Source organism: Bombina bombina, chromosome 12 (assembly GCF_027579735.1).
Source record: "Bombina bombina isolate aBomBom1 chromosome 12, aBomBom1.pri, whole genome shotgun sequence".
Lineage (NCBI taxonomy): Eukaryota > Metazoa > Chordata > Amphibia > Anura > Bombinatoridae > Bombina > Bombina bombina.
The window spans coordinates 25,763,256-25,780,106 of record NC_069510.1 but is presented as its reverse complement, the minus strand read 5'-3'; positions in this window follow the sequence as shown (position 1 = coordinate 25,780,106).

The window sequence follows — 16,851 nt, the reverse complement described above, 5'->3', positions numbered from 1 at the left end:
CAAGAGTCCTAAGCTAAGGAGCCCGACCCATTTTTGATTAAGCACCCTTGATGGCACTTGCTGATTGGTTGGCTACATTTATCCATCAATCAGCAAGCGCAACCCAGGTGCTGAAGCAAAAATGGTCTGGCTCCTAAGCTTTCTTGCTTTTCAAATAAAGATAGCAAGAGAACAAAGAAAATGTAATAGGAGTAAATTAGAAAGCTGCTTAAAATAACCTGCTCTGACTCATGAAAGCAAAAAATTGGGTTTAGTATCCCTTTAAAGCGCTCATCTTCGCCTTAATTGTTTTGAGTTTGGTGTCTCATTTTCGGCTTTTGTTCGCGTAATGTTTTTCGGTGCTATTCCGACCTTCCTCAGTCTGCAGTTACACAGACCTCTACCAGTCAGCAATAAATTGAGGTTGCATCCACACCCTACAATTAAGGCGAATGTATATAGATTTTGCAGCATGCTTTCCTTCTTTCCATGTAGCCATCTGCCACAGATTCATCAAGTTTTATTTCGCATGCTAGCTCATGTTACTGCTGTACGCAAAAAACTACACCTCTTGCATAAAGGGGAGGAGCTTATGCATCATGTATGTTGGGGGCGTGGTTATGTGCTATATCCGGTCCTTTTTGTTTCATTCTGTAAATATGTGAACATTTTAAATGACTTCTGTGTTATTTACTCCTCCTGTGCTAGACAGGATATGCAAAACGTTGCAGACCCCGCATGGAGGAGTTACTTTGCAATACAAACCAGTAACCTCACAACTCAACACTTCAGTATGAAGTAAAACAAGCTAGCTATACGGATGCTGTAACAATTAATTACTTGCCATTAAGGATTATTTTATAGCATGAATTTAAAAAAAAAAAAATATTTATTCAAATATTTTACTCTTGAATTGTTTTTGATTTTGTTTTTATTTTTAGATTTGTGATATGACTTAAGTGCTGCTTCATTTTGGTCAAATGAATTTATTGCTTGTAAAACTGCTTTTTTAATGGTATAAAGTCAATGGGGTTTGCTGTTTGTTTGTAAATAAAAATGCTGCTATGGCAAACTGCTTGTTGTCGTTATTAAAAAAAAAAAAAAAATGAAAAAAATAGTTTAAAGCAATTACAAAATAACACTTAACTATTTTTTTTAAACGGAGAGGCAGTTTATTGACTCCCCCCCTCATCTGCAACGGCAAGAAAAATAGTTGGCTTGGAGCTGTCATGAATAATTCTTTGCAGTACGCTTCCTCAAGCTTTATTTTCTCCTGTTAAGTGTAGTCAGTCCACGGGTCATCATTACTTATGGGATATGAACTCCTCCCCAACAGGAAGTGCAAGAGGGTCACCCAAGCAGAGCTGCTATATAGCTCCTCCCCTCTACGTCACACCCAGTCATTCTCTTGCACCCAACTAATAGGATGTGTGAGAGGACTGTGGTGATTAAACTTAGTTTCTCCAACATAGGTGTGTCCGGTCCACGGCGTCATCCTTACTTGTGGGATATTCTCTTCCCCAACAGGAAATGGCAAAGAGCCCAGCAAAGCTGGTCACATGATCCCTCCTAGGCTCCGCCTACCCCAGTCATTCTCTTTGCCGTTGCACAGGCAACATCTCCACGGAGATGGCTAAGAGTTTTTTGGTGTTTAAATGTAGTTTTTATTCTTCAATCAAGTGTTTGTTATTTTAAAATAGTGCTGGTATGTACTATTTACTCTGAAACAGAAAAGAGAAGAAGATTTCTGTTTGTGAGAGGAAGATGATTTTAGCAAACGTTACTAAAATCGATTGCTGTTTCCACACAGGACTGTTGAGATGAAGTAACTTCAGTTGGGGGAAGCAGTTGGCAGACTTTTCTGCCTGAGGTATGATGGCCACATTTCTAACACGACTTGGTAATGCTGGAAGGCTGTCATTTTCCCTATGGGGACCGGTAAGCCATTTTCTTAGATTAAGTATAAGAATAAAGGCTTTATAAGGGCTTAAAAAACTGGTTGACATTTTTCTGGGCTAAAACGATTACTTGCTAAGCATATTTGACAGATTATAGCGCTTTATAGTTATTATAATCTTGGGGATTGTTGTTAAAAAACGGCAGGCACTGTATGGACACCTTTTTCAGATGGGGGCCTTCTCTAGTCATAGGCAGAGCCTCATTTTCGCGCCACTAATGCGCAGTTGTTTTTGGAAGGCAAGGCATGCAGATGCATGTGTGAGGAGCTAAGATCCACTGAAAAAGCTTATAGAAGGCGTCATTTGGTATCGTATTCCCCTCTGGGCTTGGTTGGGTCTCAGCAAAGCAGATTCCTGGGACTGTATAGGGGTTAAATGTAAAAACGGCTCCGGTTCCGTTATTTTAAGGGTTGTGCAATATTTTTAAGGCTTTAAGACACTGTGGTGAAATTTTGGTGAATTTTGAACAATTGCTTCATACTTTTTCGCATATTCAGTAATAAAGTGTGTTCTGTTTGAAATTTAAAGTGACAGTAACGGTTTTATTTTAAAACGTTTTTTGTGCTTTGTTGACAAGTTTAAGCCTGTTTAACATGTCTGAACCATCAGATAAACGATGTTCTATATGTATGAAAGCCAATGTGTCTCCCCATTTAAATATATGTGATAATTGTGACATGGTGTCCAAACAAAGTAGGGACAATGATGCCACAGATAATAATAGTGCCCAAGATGATTCTTCAGATAAGGGGAGTAAGCATGGTACTGCATCACCCCCTTCTGTGTCTACACCAGTTTTGCCCATACAAGAGGCCCCTAGTACATCTAGTGCGCCAATACTTATTACTATGCAACAATTAACGGCTGTTATGGATAATTCTATTGCAAATATTTTATCTAAAATGCCTACTTATCAAAGAAAGCGCGATTGCTCTGTTTTAAACACTGAAGAGCAAGAGGACGCTGATGATAACGCTTCTGACATACCCTCACACCAATCTGAAGGGGCCAGGAGGGAGGTTTTGTCTGAGGGAGAAATTTCAGATTCAGGGAAAATTTCTCAACAAGCTGAACCTGATGTTGTAACATTTAAATTTAAATTAGAACATCTCCGCGCACTGCTTAAGGAGGTATTATCTACTCTGGATGATTGTGACAATTTGGTCATTCCAGAGAAATTATGTAAGATGGACAAGTTCCTAGAGGTTCCGGTGCCCCCCGATGTTTTTCCTATACCCAAGCGGGTGGCGGACATAGTAAACATGGAATGGGAAAGGCCCGGCATACCTTTTGTGCCTCCCCCTATATTTAAGAAATTATTTCCTATAGTCGACCCCAGAAAGGACTTATGGCAGACAGTCCCTAAGGTCGAGGGGGCGGTCTCTACTCTAAACAAACGCACTACTATTCCCATAGAAGATAGTTGTGCTTTTAAAGATCCTATGGATAAAAAATTAGAGGGTTTGCTTAAAAGAATGTTTGTTCAGCAAGGTTACCTTCTTCAACCAATTTCATGCATTGTTCCTGTCACTACGGCAGCGTGTTTCTGGTTCGAAGAACTAGAAAAGTCGCTCGATAAGGAATCTTCGTATGAGGAGATTATGGACAGAGTTCATGCACTTAAATTGGCTAACTCTTTTATTCTAGATGCCGCTTTGCAATTAGCGAGATTAGCGGCGAAAAATTCAGGGTTTGCTATCGTGGCGCGCAGAGCGCTCTGGCTAAAGTCTTGGTCAGCGGATGTGTCTTCCAAGACAAAATTGCTTAACATCCCTTTCAAGGGCAAAACACTGTTTGGTCCTGATTTGAAAGAGATTATTTCAGACATCACCGGAGGAAAGGGCCACGCCCTTCCTCAGGATAGGTCTTTTAAGGCTAGAAATAAGCCTAATTTTCTTCCCTTTCGCAGAAACGGACCAGCCTCTACTTCTACATCCTCTAAGCAAGAGGGTAATACTTCTCAACCCAAACCAGCCTGGAGACCGATGCAAGGCTAGGAACAAGGGTAAGCAGGCCAAGAAGCCTGCCACTGCTACCAAAACAGCATGAAGGGATGGCCCCCGATCCGGGACCGGATCTGGTGGGGGGCAGACTTTCTCTCTTTGCTCAGGCCTGGGCAAGAGATGTTCAGGATCCTTGGGCACTAGAAATAGTTTCTCAAGGTTATCTCCTGGAATTCAAGGAACTACCCCCAAGGGGAAGGTTCCACAGGTCTCAATTATCTTCAAACCAAATAAAAAGACAGGCATTCTTACATTGTGTAGAAGACCTGTTAAGGATGGGAGTAATTCATCCAGTTCCAATAAGAGAACAAGGGATGGGATTTTACTCCAACCTGTTCATAGTTCCCAAAAAAGAGGGAACTTTCAGACCAATTCTAGATCTCAAGATCCTAAACAAATTTCTCAGGGTTCCATCATTCAAAATGGAAACCATTCGAACGATCCTTCCTACCATCCAGGAAGGTCAATTTATGACCACGGTGGATTTAAAGGATGCGTACCTCCATATTCCTATCCACAAGGAACATCATCAGTTCCTAAGGTTCGCTTTTCTGGACAAGCATTACCAGTTTGTGGCACTTCCTTTCGGATTAGCCACTGCTCCGAGAATTTTCACAAAGGTACTAGGGTCCCTTCTAGCGGTTCTAAGACCAAGGGGCATTGCAGTAGTACCGTACTTGGACGACATCCTGATTCAAGCGTCGTCTCTGTCAAAAGCAAAGGCTCATACGGACATCGTCCTAGCCTTTCTCAGATCTCACGGATGGAAAGTAAACATAGAAAAAAGTTCTCTTTCCCCGTCAACAAGAGTTCCCTTCTTGGGAACAATAATAGACTCCTTAGAAATGAGGATTTTTCTGACAGAGGCCAGAAAATCAAAACTTCTAAGCTCTTGTCAAGTACTTCATTCTGTTCTTCTTCCTTCCATAGCGCAGTGCATGGAAGTAATAGGTTTGATGGTTGCGGCAATGGACATAGTTCCTTTTGCACGAATTCATCTAAGACCATTACAACTGTGCATGCTCAGACAGTGGAATGGGGATTATACAGACTTGTCTCAGACGATCCAAGTAGATCAAAGAACCAGAGATTCACTCCGTTGGTGGCTGAACCTGGACAACCTGTCACAGGGAATGAGCTTCCGCAGACCAGAGTGGGTCATTGTCACCACCGACGCCAGTCTGGTGGGCTGGGGCGCGGTCTGTGAATCCCTGAAAGCTCAGGGTCTTTGGTCTCGAGAAGAATCTCTTCTCCCGATAAATATTCTGGAACTGAGAGCGATATTCAATGCTCTCAAGGCTTGGCCTCAGCTAGCAAAGGCCAAATTCATACGGTTTCAATCAGACAACATGACGACTGTTGCGTATATCAACCATCAGGGGGGAACAAGGAGTTCCCTGGCGATGGAAGAAGTGACCAAAATAATTCAATGGGCGGAGACTCACTCCTGCCACTTGTCTGCAATCCACATCCCAGGAGTGGAAAATTGGGAAGCAGATTTTCTGAGTCGTCAGACATTTCATCCGGGGGAGTGGGAACTCCATCAGGAAATCTTTGCCCAAATAATTCAATTGTGGGGCATTCCAGACATGGATCTGATGGCGTCTCGTCAGAACTTCAAGGTTCCTTGCTACGGGTCCAGATCCAGGGATCCCAAGGCGACTCTAGTGGATGCACTAGTAGCACCTTGGACCTTCAACCTAGCTTATGTGTTCCCACCGTTTCCTCTCATTCCCAGGCTGGTAGCCAGGATCAACCAGGAGAGGGCTTCGGTGATCTTGATAGCTCCTGCGTGGCCACGCAGGACTTGGTATGCAGACCTGGTGAATATGTCATCGGCTCCACCATGGAAGCTACCTTTGAGACAGGACCTTCTTGTTCAAGGTCCATTCGAACATCCGAATCTGTTTTCTCTCCAACTGACTGCTTGGAGATTGAACGCTTGATTTTATCAAAGCGTGGGTTTTCAGATTCTGTAATAGATACTCTGATTCAGGCTAGAAAGCCTGTAACTAGAAAAATTTACCATAAGATATGGAAAAAATATATCTATTGGTGTGAATATAAAGGATTCCCATGGAACAAGATAAAAATTCCTAGGATTTTATCCTTTCTACAAGAGGGTTTGGAGAAGGGATTATCTGCAAGTTCTCTGAAGGGACAGATTTCTGCGTTATCTGTTTTACTTCACAAAAGGCTGGCAGCTGTGCCAGACGTTCAAGCGTTTGTTCAGGCTCTGGTTAGAATCAAGCCTGTTTACAGACCTTTGACTCCTCCCTGGAGTCTTAATCTAGTTCTTTCAGTTCTTCAAGGGGTTCCGTTTGAACCCTTACATTCCGTAGATATTAAGTTATTATCTTGGAAAGTTTTGTTTTTGGTTGCAATTTCTTCTGCTAGAAGAGTTTCAGAGTTATCTGCTCTGCAGTGTTCTCCGCCCTATCTGGTGTTCCATGCAGATAAGGTGGTTTTGCGTACTAAGCCTGGTTTTCTTCCGAAAGTTGTTTCCAACAAGAATATTAACCAGGAGATAGTTGTACCTTCTTTGTGCCCGAATCCAGTTTCAAAGAAGGAACGTTTATTACACAATTTGGACGTAGTCCGTGCTCTAAAATTCTATTTAGAGGCCACTAAAGATTTCAGACAAACTTCTTCTTTGTTTGTTGTTTATTCTGGTAAAAGGAGAGGTCAAAAAGCAACTTCTACCTCTCTTTCTTTTTGGCTTAAAAGCATTATCCGTTTGGCTTGTGAGACTGCCGGACGGCAGCCTCCTGAAAGAATCACAGCTCACTCCACTAGGGCTGTGGCTTCCACATGGGCCTTCAAGAACGAGGCTTCTGTTGACCAGATATGTAAGGCAGCGACTTGGTCTTCACTGCACACTTTTGCCAAATTTTTCAAATTTGATACTTTTGCTTCTTCAGAGGCTATTTTTGGGAGAAAGGTTTTGCAAGCCGTGGTGCCTTCCATTTAGGTGACCTGATTTGCTCCCTCCCTTCATCCGTGTCCTAAAGCTTTGGTATTGGTTCCCACAAGTAAGGATGACGCCGTGGACCGGACACACCTATGTTGGAGAAAACAGAATTTATGCTTACCTGATAAATTACTTTCTCCAACGGTGTGTCCGGTCCACGGCCCGCCCTGGTTTTTTTAATCAGGTCTGATGAATTATTTTCTCTAACTACAGTCACCACGGTATCATATGGTTTCTCCTATGCATATTTCCTCCTGTACGTCGGTCGAATGACTGGGGTAGGCGGAGCCTAGGAGGGATCATGTGACCAGCTTTGCTGGGCTCTTTGCCATTTCCTGTTGGGGAAGAGAATATCCCACAAGTAAGGATGACGCCGTGGACCGGACACACCGTTGGAGAAAGTAATTTATCAGGTAAGCATAAATTCTGTTTTTTTATATCTTCAATCAAAAGTTTGTTATTTTAAACGACACCGGAGTGTGTTGTTTCCTTCTCAGGCAGAATTTGAAGAAGAATCTACCTGAGTTTTTTGTATATGATCTTAGCGGACGTAACTAAGATCCGTTTGCTGTTCTCGGCCATTCTGAGGAGTAAGGTAACTTCAGATCAGGGGACAGCGGGCAGGTTCACCTGTTGTTGCAGTATATTATTTTCTAAGGAATGGAATTGACTTTGAAAATACTGCTAATACCGATATAATGTAAGTACAGCCTTAAATGCAGTAGTAGCAACTGTTATCAGGCTGACATGTATATATGTTAACACTTAAGTATTTCTGGGGAATGGCACTTCACTGGGAAAATACTGTATGCATATATCTTTTAGCCTAACTTGCAGTGGGAGCGACTAGCAGCAGGCTTTTTAAAGACATTTCATATATTAGATTTTAAACGTTTACTGGCATGTTAAATCGTTTAATTATCTGAGGTACTTGGTGAAAATTGTTTTGGGCTTTATTTTCCACATGGCTGTCGTTGTTGTTTTAAATTAAAACAGTTTACTGAGCTCCCCTCACTGTTGTTGTGTGAGTGGGAGGGGCCTATTTTGGCGCTTTTACTACGCATCAGAAATTCAGTCACAGTCTGTCTTTTTCTCCCTGCATGATCCAGGACGTCTCCACAGAGCTCAGGGGTCTTCAAAACTAGTTTTGAGGGAGGTAATCACTCACAGCAGACCTGTGAGACTGTGCTTGACTGTGATAAAAACGTTTATATTGTCGATTGTTATACGTTTTTTTCTGATATTAAGGGTTAATCATCCATTACTAATGTGTGCAATCCTTTGCTAAATTTGGTTTATATAACTAATCCGGTTCATTGTTATTCAACTGTGACAGTTTTTGTGTGCTTCTTAAAGGCACAGTAACGTTTTTACATATTGCTTGTAAATTTAGTTGAAAAGTATTTCCAAGCTTGCTAGTCTAATTGCTAGTTTGTTTAAACATGTCTGACACAGAGGAAACTCTTTGTGCAATATGTTCAAAAGCCGAGGTGGAGCCCAATAGAAATTTATTTACTAATTGCATTGATGCTACTTTAAATAAAAGTCAATCTGTACATGTTAAGCAACATTCACCAGACAACGAGAGGGAAGTTATGCCGACTAACTTGCCTCACGTGTCAGTACCTGCATCTCCCGCTCAGGAGGTGCGTGATATTGTAACGCCAAGTACATCAGGGCGGCCATTACAAATCACTTTACAAGACATGGCTAATGTTATGACTGAAGTTTTGTCTAAATTGCCAGAACTTAGAGGTAAACGAGATCACTCTGGGATGAGAACAGAGTATACTGATAATGCTAGGGCCATGTCTGATACTGCGTCACAATATGCAGAGCATGAGGACGGAGAGCTTCATTCTGCGGGTGACGGATCTGATCCAAATAAATTGGATTCAGACATTTCAAATTTTAAGTTTAAGCTGGAAAACCTCCGCGTGTTGCTAGGGGAGGTGTTAGCGGCTCTGAATGATTGTAACACAGTTGCAATCCCAGAGAAAATGTGTAGGTTGGATAAATATTTTGCGGTACCGACGAGTACTGACGTTTTTCCTATACCTAAAAGACTTACTGAAATTATTACTAAGGAGTGGGACAGACCCGGTGTGCCTTTCTCACCCCCTCCTATATTCAGAAAAATGTTTCCAATAGACGCCACCACACGGGACTTATGGCAAACGGTCCCTAAGGTGGAGGGAGCAGTTTCTACTTTAGCTAAGCGTACCACTATCCCGGTGGAGGATAGCTGTGCTTTTTCAGATCCAATGGATAAAAAGTTAGAGGGTTACCTTAAGAAAATGTTTGTTCAACAAGGTTTTATATTACAACCCCTTGCATGCATTGCGCCTGTCACGGCTGCGGCAGCATTTTGGTTTGAGTCTCTGGAAGACACCCATGACTCAGCGACATTAGATGAGATTTCACTTAAGCTTAAAACCCTTAAGCTAGCTAATTCATTTATTTCTGATGCCGTAGTACATTTAACTAAACTTACGGCTAAGAATTCCGGATTCGCCATTCAGGCACGCAGAGCGCTGTGGCTAAAATCCTGGTCAGCTGATGTAACTTCTAAATCAAAACTACTTAACATACCTTTCAAGGGGCAGACTTTATTCGGGCCCGGTTTGAAAGAAATTATCGCTGATATTACGGGAGGTAAAGGCCATGCCCTGCCGCAAGACAGAGCCAAACCCAGGGCTAGACAGTCTAATTTTCGTGCCTTTCGTAATTTCAAGGCAGGAGCAGCTTCAACTTCCTCTGCTCCAAAACAGGAAGGAGCTGTTGCTCGCTACAGACAAGGCTGGAAACCTAACCAGGCCTGGAACAAGGGCAAGCAGGCCAGAAAGCCTGCTGCTGCCCCTAAGACAGCATGAAGTGAGGGCCCCCGATCCGGTAACGGATCTAGTGGGGGGCAGACTCTCTCTCTTCGCCCAGGCTTGGGCAAGAGATGTCCAGGATCCCTGGGCGTTGGAGATCATATCTCAGGGATATCTTCTGGACTTCAAAGCTTCTCCTCCACAAGGGAGATTTCACCTGTCAAGGTTGTCAACAAACCAGATAAAGAAAGAGGCGTTTCTACGCTGTGTACAAGACCTTTTACTAATGGGAGTGATCCATCCAGTTCCGCGGTCGGAACACGGACAAGGGTTTTACTCAAACCTGTTTGTGGTTCCCAAAAAAGAGGGAACCTTCAGACCAATATTGGATTTAAAGATCCTAAACAAATTCCTAAGAGTTCCATCATTCAAGATGGAAACTATTCGGACAATCTTACCCATGATCCAAAGAGGTCAGTACATGACCACAGTGGATTTAAAGGATGCTTACCTTCACATACCGATTCACAGAGAACATTACCGGTATCTAAGGTTTGCCTTCCTAGACAAACATTACCAGTTTGTAGCTCTTCCCTTCGGGTTGGCTACGGCTCCAAGAATCTTTACAAAGGTTCTGGGCTCTCTTCTGGCGGTACTAAGACCGCGAGGAATTTCGGTAGCTCCGTACCTAGACGACATTCTGATACAAGCGTCAAGCTTTCAAACTGCCAAGTCTCATACAGAGTTAATACTGGCATTTCTGAGATCACATGGGTGGAAAGTAAACGAGGAGAAGAGTTCTCTCTTACCACTCACAAGAGTTCCCTTCTTGGGGACTCTTATAAATTCTGTAGAAATGAAAATTTACCTGACAGAGGACAGGTTAACAAAGCTTCTAAATGCTTGCCGTGTCCTTCATTCCATTCAACACCCGTCAGTGGCTCAATGCATGGAGGTAATCGGCTTAATGGTAGCGGCAATGGACATAGTTCCTTTTGCACGCCTGCACCTCAGACCGCTGCAATTGTGCATGCTAAGTCAGTGGAATGGGGATTACTCAGATTTGTCCCCTACGCTGAATCTGGATCAGGAGACCAGAGATTCTCTTCTATGGTGGCTTTCTTGGCTGCATCTGTCCAGGGGGATGCCCTTCAGCAGACCAGACTGGACAATTGTAACTACAGATGCCAGCCTTCTAGGTTGGGGCGCTGTCTGGAATTCCCTGAAAGCTCAGGGATCATGGACTCAAGAGGAGAGTCTCCTTCCAATAAACATTCTGGAATTGAGAGCAGTTCTCAATGCCCTACTGGCTTGGCCTCAGTTAGCAACTCTGAGGTTTATCAGGTTTCAGTCGGACAACATCACGACTGTGGCTTACATCAACCATCAGGGAGGGACAAGAAGTTCCCTAGCGATGATGGAAGTATCAAAGATAATTCGCTGGGCAGAGTCTCACTCTTGCCACCTGTCAGCGATCCACGTCCCAGGAGTGGACAACTGGGAGGCGGATTTCCTAAGTCGCCAGACTTTTCATCTGGGGGAGTGGGAACTTCATCCGGAGGTCTTTGCCCAAATACTTCGACGTTGGGGCAAACCAGATATGGATCTCATGGCGTCTCGCCAGAACGCCAAGCTTCCTCGTTACGGGTCCAGGGACCCGGGAGCGGTCCTGATAGATGCCTTGACAGCATCTTGGACCTTCAGGATGGCTTATGTGTTTCCACCATTCCCGATGCTTCCTCGTTTGATTGCAAGGATCAAACAGGAGAAAGCATGAGTGATTCTAATAGCGCCTGCGTGGCCACGCAGGACCTGGTATGCAGATCTAGTGGACATGTCATCCTGTCCACCTTGGTCTCTGCCTCTGAGACAGGACCTTCTAATTCAGGGTCCTTTCAAACATCAAAACCTAATTTCTCTGAAGCTGACTGCATGGAAATTGAACGCTTAATTTTATCAAAGCGTGGATTTTCAGAGCCAGTAATTGATACCTTAATACAGGCTAGGAAACCTGTTACCAGGAAAATTTACCATAAGATATGGCGTAAATACTTACACTGGTGCGAATCCAAGGGTTACTCATGGAGTAAGGTTAGGATTCCTAGGATATTGTCTTTTCTACAAGAAGGTTTAGAAAAGGGTTTATCTGCTAGTTCGTTAAAGGGACAGATCTCAGCTCTGTCCATCCTTTTACACAAGCGTCTGTCAGAAGTTCCAGACATTCAGGCTTTTTGTCGGGCTTTGGCCAGGATTAAGCCTGTGTTTAAATCTGTTGCTCCGCCGTGGAGCTTAAACTTAGTTCTTAACGTTTTACAGGGTGTTCCGTTTGAACCCCTTCACTCCATTGATATCAAGCTGTTATCTTGGAAAGTTCTGTTTTTAATGGCTATTTCCTCGGCTCGTAGAGTCTCTGAATTATCAGCCTTACATTGTGATTCTCCGTATCTGATTTTTCATTCAGATAAGGTAGTTCTGCGTACTAAACCTGAGTTCTTACCTAAGATAGTCACTAACAAGAATATCAATCAAGAGATTGTTGTTCCATCATTGTGTCCTAACCCTTCTTCAAAGAAGGAACGACTTCTGCACAATCTAGATGTAGTCCGTGCCCTGAAATTTTATTTACAGGCAACTAAAGATTTTCGACAAACGTCTTCCCTGTTTGTTGTTTATTCTGGACAGAGGAGAGGTCAAAAAGCATCTGCTACCTCTCTATCCTTTTGGCTTCGTAGCATAATACGTTTAGCCTATGAGACTGCTGGACAGCAACCTCCTGAAAGGATTACAGCTCATTCTACTAGAGCTGTGGCTTCCACTTGGGCCTTTAAGAATGAGGCCTCTGTTGAACAGATTTGCAAGGCTGCAACTTGGTCTTCTCTTCATACTTTTTACAAATTTGACAAATTTGACACTTTTGCTTCTTCGGAGGCTGTTTTTGGGAGAAAGGTTCTTCAGGCAGTGGTTCCTTCCGTATAGAGATCTTGCCTGTCCCTCCCGTCATCCGTGTACTTGGCTTTGGTATTGGTATCCCATAAGTCAGTGTTTTTCAACCAGTGTGCCGTGGCACACTAGTGTGCCGTGAGAGATCCTCAGGTGTGCCACGGCAGACTGACAACAGTGTGACATATTTTTTAAACTTTGCTTGTTTTTTACTCCCAGTGCAGGGGTAGTTTGTAGGAGGCATGGCATAACAGCACAATACATACAGTATGTGTGTGTATATATATATATGTTGTATTAGGCTACAATGTGTGATTTTTTTTAAATTTTGGGATGGTGGTGTGCCACAGGATTTTTTAATGTAAAAAAGTGTGCCACTGCAAAAAAAAGTTAAAAATCACTGCCATAAGTAATGATGACCCGTGGACTGACTACACTTAACAGGAGAAAACATAATTTATGCTTACCTGATAAATTCCTTTCTCCTGTAGTGTAGTCAGTCCACGGCCCGCCCTGTTTTTTTAAGGCAGGTCTAAATTTTTTAATTATACTCCAGTCACCACTGCACCCTATAGTTTCTCCTTTCTCGTTTGGTTCCTGGTCGAATGACTGGGTGTGACGTAGAAGGGAGGAGCTATATAGCAGCTCTGCTTGGGTGATCCTCTTGCACTTCCTGTTGGGGAGGAGTTAATATCCCATAAGTAATGATGACCCGTGGACTGACTACACTACAGGAGAAAGGAATTTATCAGGTAAGCATAAATTATGTTTTTTTTTTTATATGCCAATGGTTCACTCCTCGAGTTTTATTGATGTATTACAGTCATATAAAATGAAAATTTTGTGGATGACAAAGCATCATTATTATGAGTTTGACATAATGGTAGCCAGTAGAACCCCTCACTCCTATATTTTTGGTTATTCTCCATATATCTACATACAAATACCACTGTCTGACGCCTAAGTATTCTTACTGGCTCCTGAATTTTAAACAGATTTGTCAACCTCTAACCTAGATCTATTTTTTTTTATACATGTATGTATCTTTAAAAATAAATAAAATACTGGTTCGTATATAAGAAATACTTTTCAGGTTTGGTCTTGCACCGTAAACTGTTTACAGTATATATCAGCAATTAAGTGCTGCATTGCAAAATATCTTTAAAAAAAAATAGATTATGATTTTTACTGTTTACTTTGCAATAAAAAAATGTATTGCTGAAATAAATGTTCTTTGGGTCATTTCACCTTAAGTCCTACATATGTGACTCCCCACAATTTTTATAACTGATGCCACTAAAAATACTCTTATGTTTTATAGTGTGGGTTGCTAAGCAACTAGCAGTAATTGACTTATACACAAGATACGTATTTAAAGTATAAAATAGTTATATATTGAACCGTCATAACAAAATTAATGGGACATTTTAATGCAGTCATTTCTTGTTCGTAGTTTTTGCATTACTGTATTGTGTATTTAGTTGAAATTATTTTTATTTCATTCCAGTGTAACATATTAAATACATGACTTACATCATATATATCCTTAATCATTTTACAAATATTACAATTTGTACATATTAACATTACAATAACTGAGTTCCTTTCTTAAGTCCAATAAAGTTAGCTTCAACTCGATTTCAGGTGGTTGTTGTAAGTCTCTATTATATTCTTGAAGCCTTAACTGTTTGTAGACAACAGCAAAATAGTATGGAACTCTTGCAGTCTAAAGGTGGATATATATCCTTATAGGTTACAGAAACATCTGTCATTTTCCTTGTATTGAGTGAATATATAAAAAAACAAACAGTAGAACTAACTAAATGTGGTCTACATTTATGAGTAAAGAATCCGATTATCATTTAATTTTTCGGGTCTTGTTCAGCTATTCGATATGTTGGATAGGTTTGTTTAACATGTGTCTGAAAACTACTTTGGTGCTCTATGGAGCTTGAATATCGCTCTACCTTTCAGGATGAGTTATACATAATCCAGTAGAACCATATTTTTTTTAAATTGGTCGGTCTCTCCCTGAATCCAAGCTACTCTTTCAGACATTAAAGATAGATGTTGGAACTTATCAAACTTCCTGCCAAGCAGGTGAACTCGTTTTCCAATGTCTCGCTATGCACACTCTTGTTGCTGTGCATAGAATTTTAACAAATTTGTTGATTGATGGATTCAGGTGCGGAATACCCTGGTTTAGGAGTGCCTGTGACATGGTGAGGGTTATAGGCTCATATAACGCCAGGCTTAATAGATCATTTAACTGGTTCCATTCAGCCCTATTTTAATGCATTCCCACCACATATGTCTATAGGAGCCATATTCTCCACATCCTCAATAGCAAACCCTAGATTTATTGGGCGAGTAATGGGATTGTCTTAAAGGTGTCAGGTACCATCTATACAACGTTTTTATGCTGTTCTCTCTAAGGTCTGCCCTTACCAAACCCCTGCAGGAGTCATGTAAAATTTGATCCCACTCTTTTTGGGAGTGAGATCCCCATATCTTCCTCCGATCTTGTAACTATATTAGATTTAGTGTTATATTGGGTATCTTGGAAGGCAAGATAAAGTTTAGAGATGATGTGCTTTTCTCTATTGGGGTTTTTGCAAACGCGTTCTAGTGTAGTGTTTGGGTTTTTCCCCTGGGTTATATCATTTTTACCTAATGCTGAGGAGATTTGTAGATATATGAACCAATGTAATTTTTGTGGTTGTAGTCTTTCCTGTAGTTGGTTATATGCAATGTGATTTTTGTCTAAAAAGTCAGCTACTCTATAAGTCCTTTATTTGTCCATGTCCCTGTCTGTGTGTGTGTTTTGGTAAGAGATATCTTATCGGTTTAATACTGGGTTTTTTTAGGCATCAAATTTTGCAATTTCGTGATTAATTTCCGCATAGTTGTGATATCTAGTGGGCAGTTTAATGGCATCTTGGTGGTGTTCCCCTCCCGGATCCCAGATAAAGTCAGTTTTCTAGCCCACATAAGTCTGTCTCCATCTTTGTCCAAATGATCCTTTGTGTTGGTTTGTTCAGCAGTGTAGCCTGTGCGATTCTAGCTGCCTGATAATAATCTCTTAGGTTTGGTACTCCTACTCCTCCTAGGAATTTTAACAGGCAAGGCTCTAAAAAGATATAACATTCTGGGCAGTACATTCATCTTTATAGCCGAGAGGCACCCGTTCCAGGAGAAGAAAGCCTTCCATGTCATGAGGTTTTTTTCTGATCGATTTATATAATAATATATAGTTCAGTTTATAAGGTTTATCATAAGAATCAGAAATGCTGACCCCCAAATAAGTGAACACATTTTTGGTTCATGTTATGTCAAAGTTAATCTCTATTAATGTTTTAGTATTAGGGAGAATAGATAGAGATAAAGCTTCACACTTATCCATGTTAATTTCTGAAAATTCCTGTGAGGTTTGATGTTAATTAGGGAGCGCAGTGGGTCAGTCAAGGTCAGGAGAATGTCATCGGCAAATAATGATAGTTTGTATTCCGAGTCTTTGCTTGTAAACCCTCTAATTTCAGTATTATGTCCTATACAGGCCGCCAATGGCTCTATACACACAGCAAACCGGAGCGGCGATAAAGGGCACCTCTGTCTAGTACCATTCGTAATATCTATTGATTTAGACTGAAAGCCTGCTGCACTAATTGTTGCTGATGGATGTGAATATATACCCCTAATTGTCCGAATGAATGAGCCCTTAAATCCCATTGTCGATAAATCTTCAAACATGTAAGTCCAATCTATTCTATCGAACGCCCTCTCAGCGTCTAGTGAAAAGAGCAGAGAGGGCGTTCCTGTCTGTTTTAGGTATTCCGTCAGATCTATTGTTCTTATATTGTCTGGGGCTTCCCTATCCTGCATGAATCCGACTTGGTCTGGATATATTAAATACGGGAGTGTTTTCTTCAGTCTTTTGGCCAGTAATTTTGTCAGAATCTTGATGTCTTGGTTTATCAAATAAATGGGCCTGAAGCTCTGACAAAGTGTTGGATTTTTCCCCGGTTTGGGAATAACTATAATTTTGGCCCTAAGGATATCTATAGGGATCTCTACCCCTTGCATAACGTCATTACAAAATTTCCTGAGGTGGGGAATTAGAACGGTTTTAAACAGTTTATAATACTCACTGGGAAGGCCATCCGGACCTGCCACCTTGCCTGGTT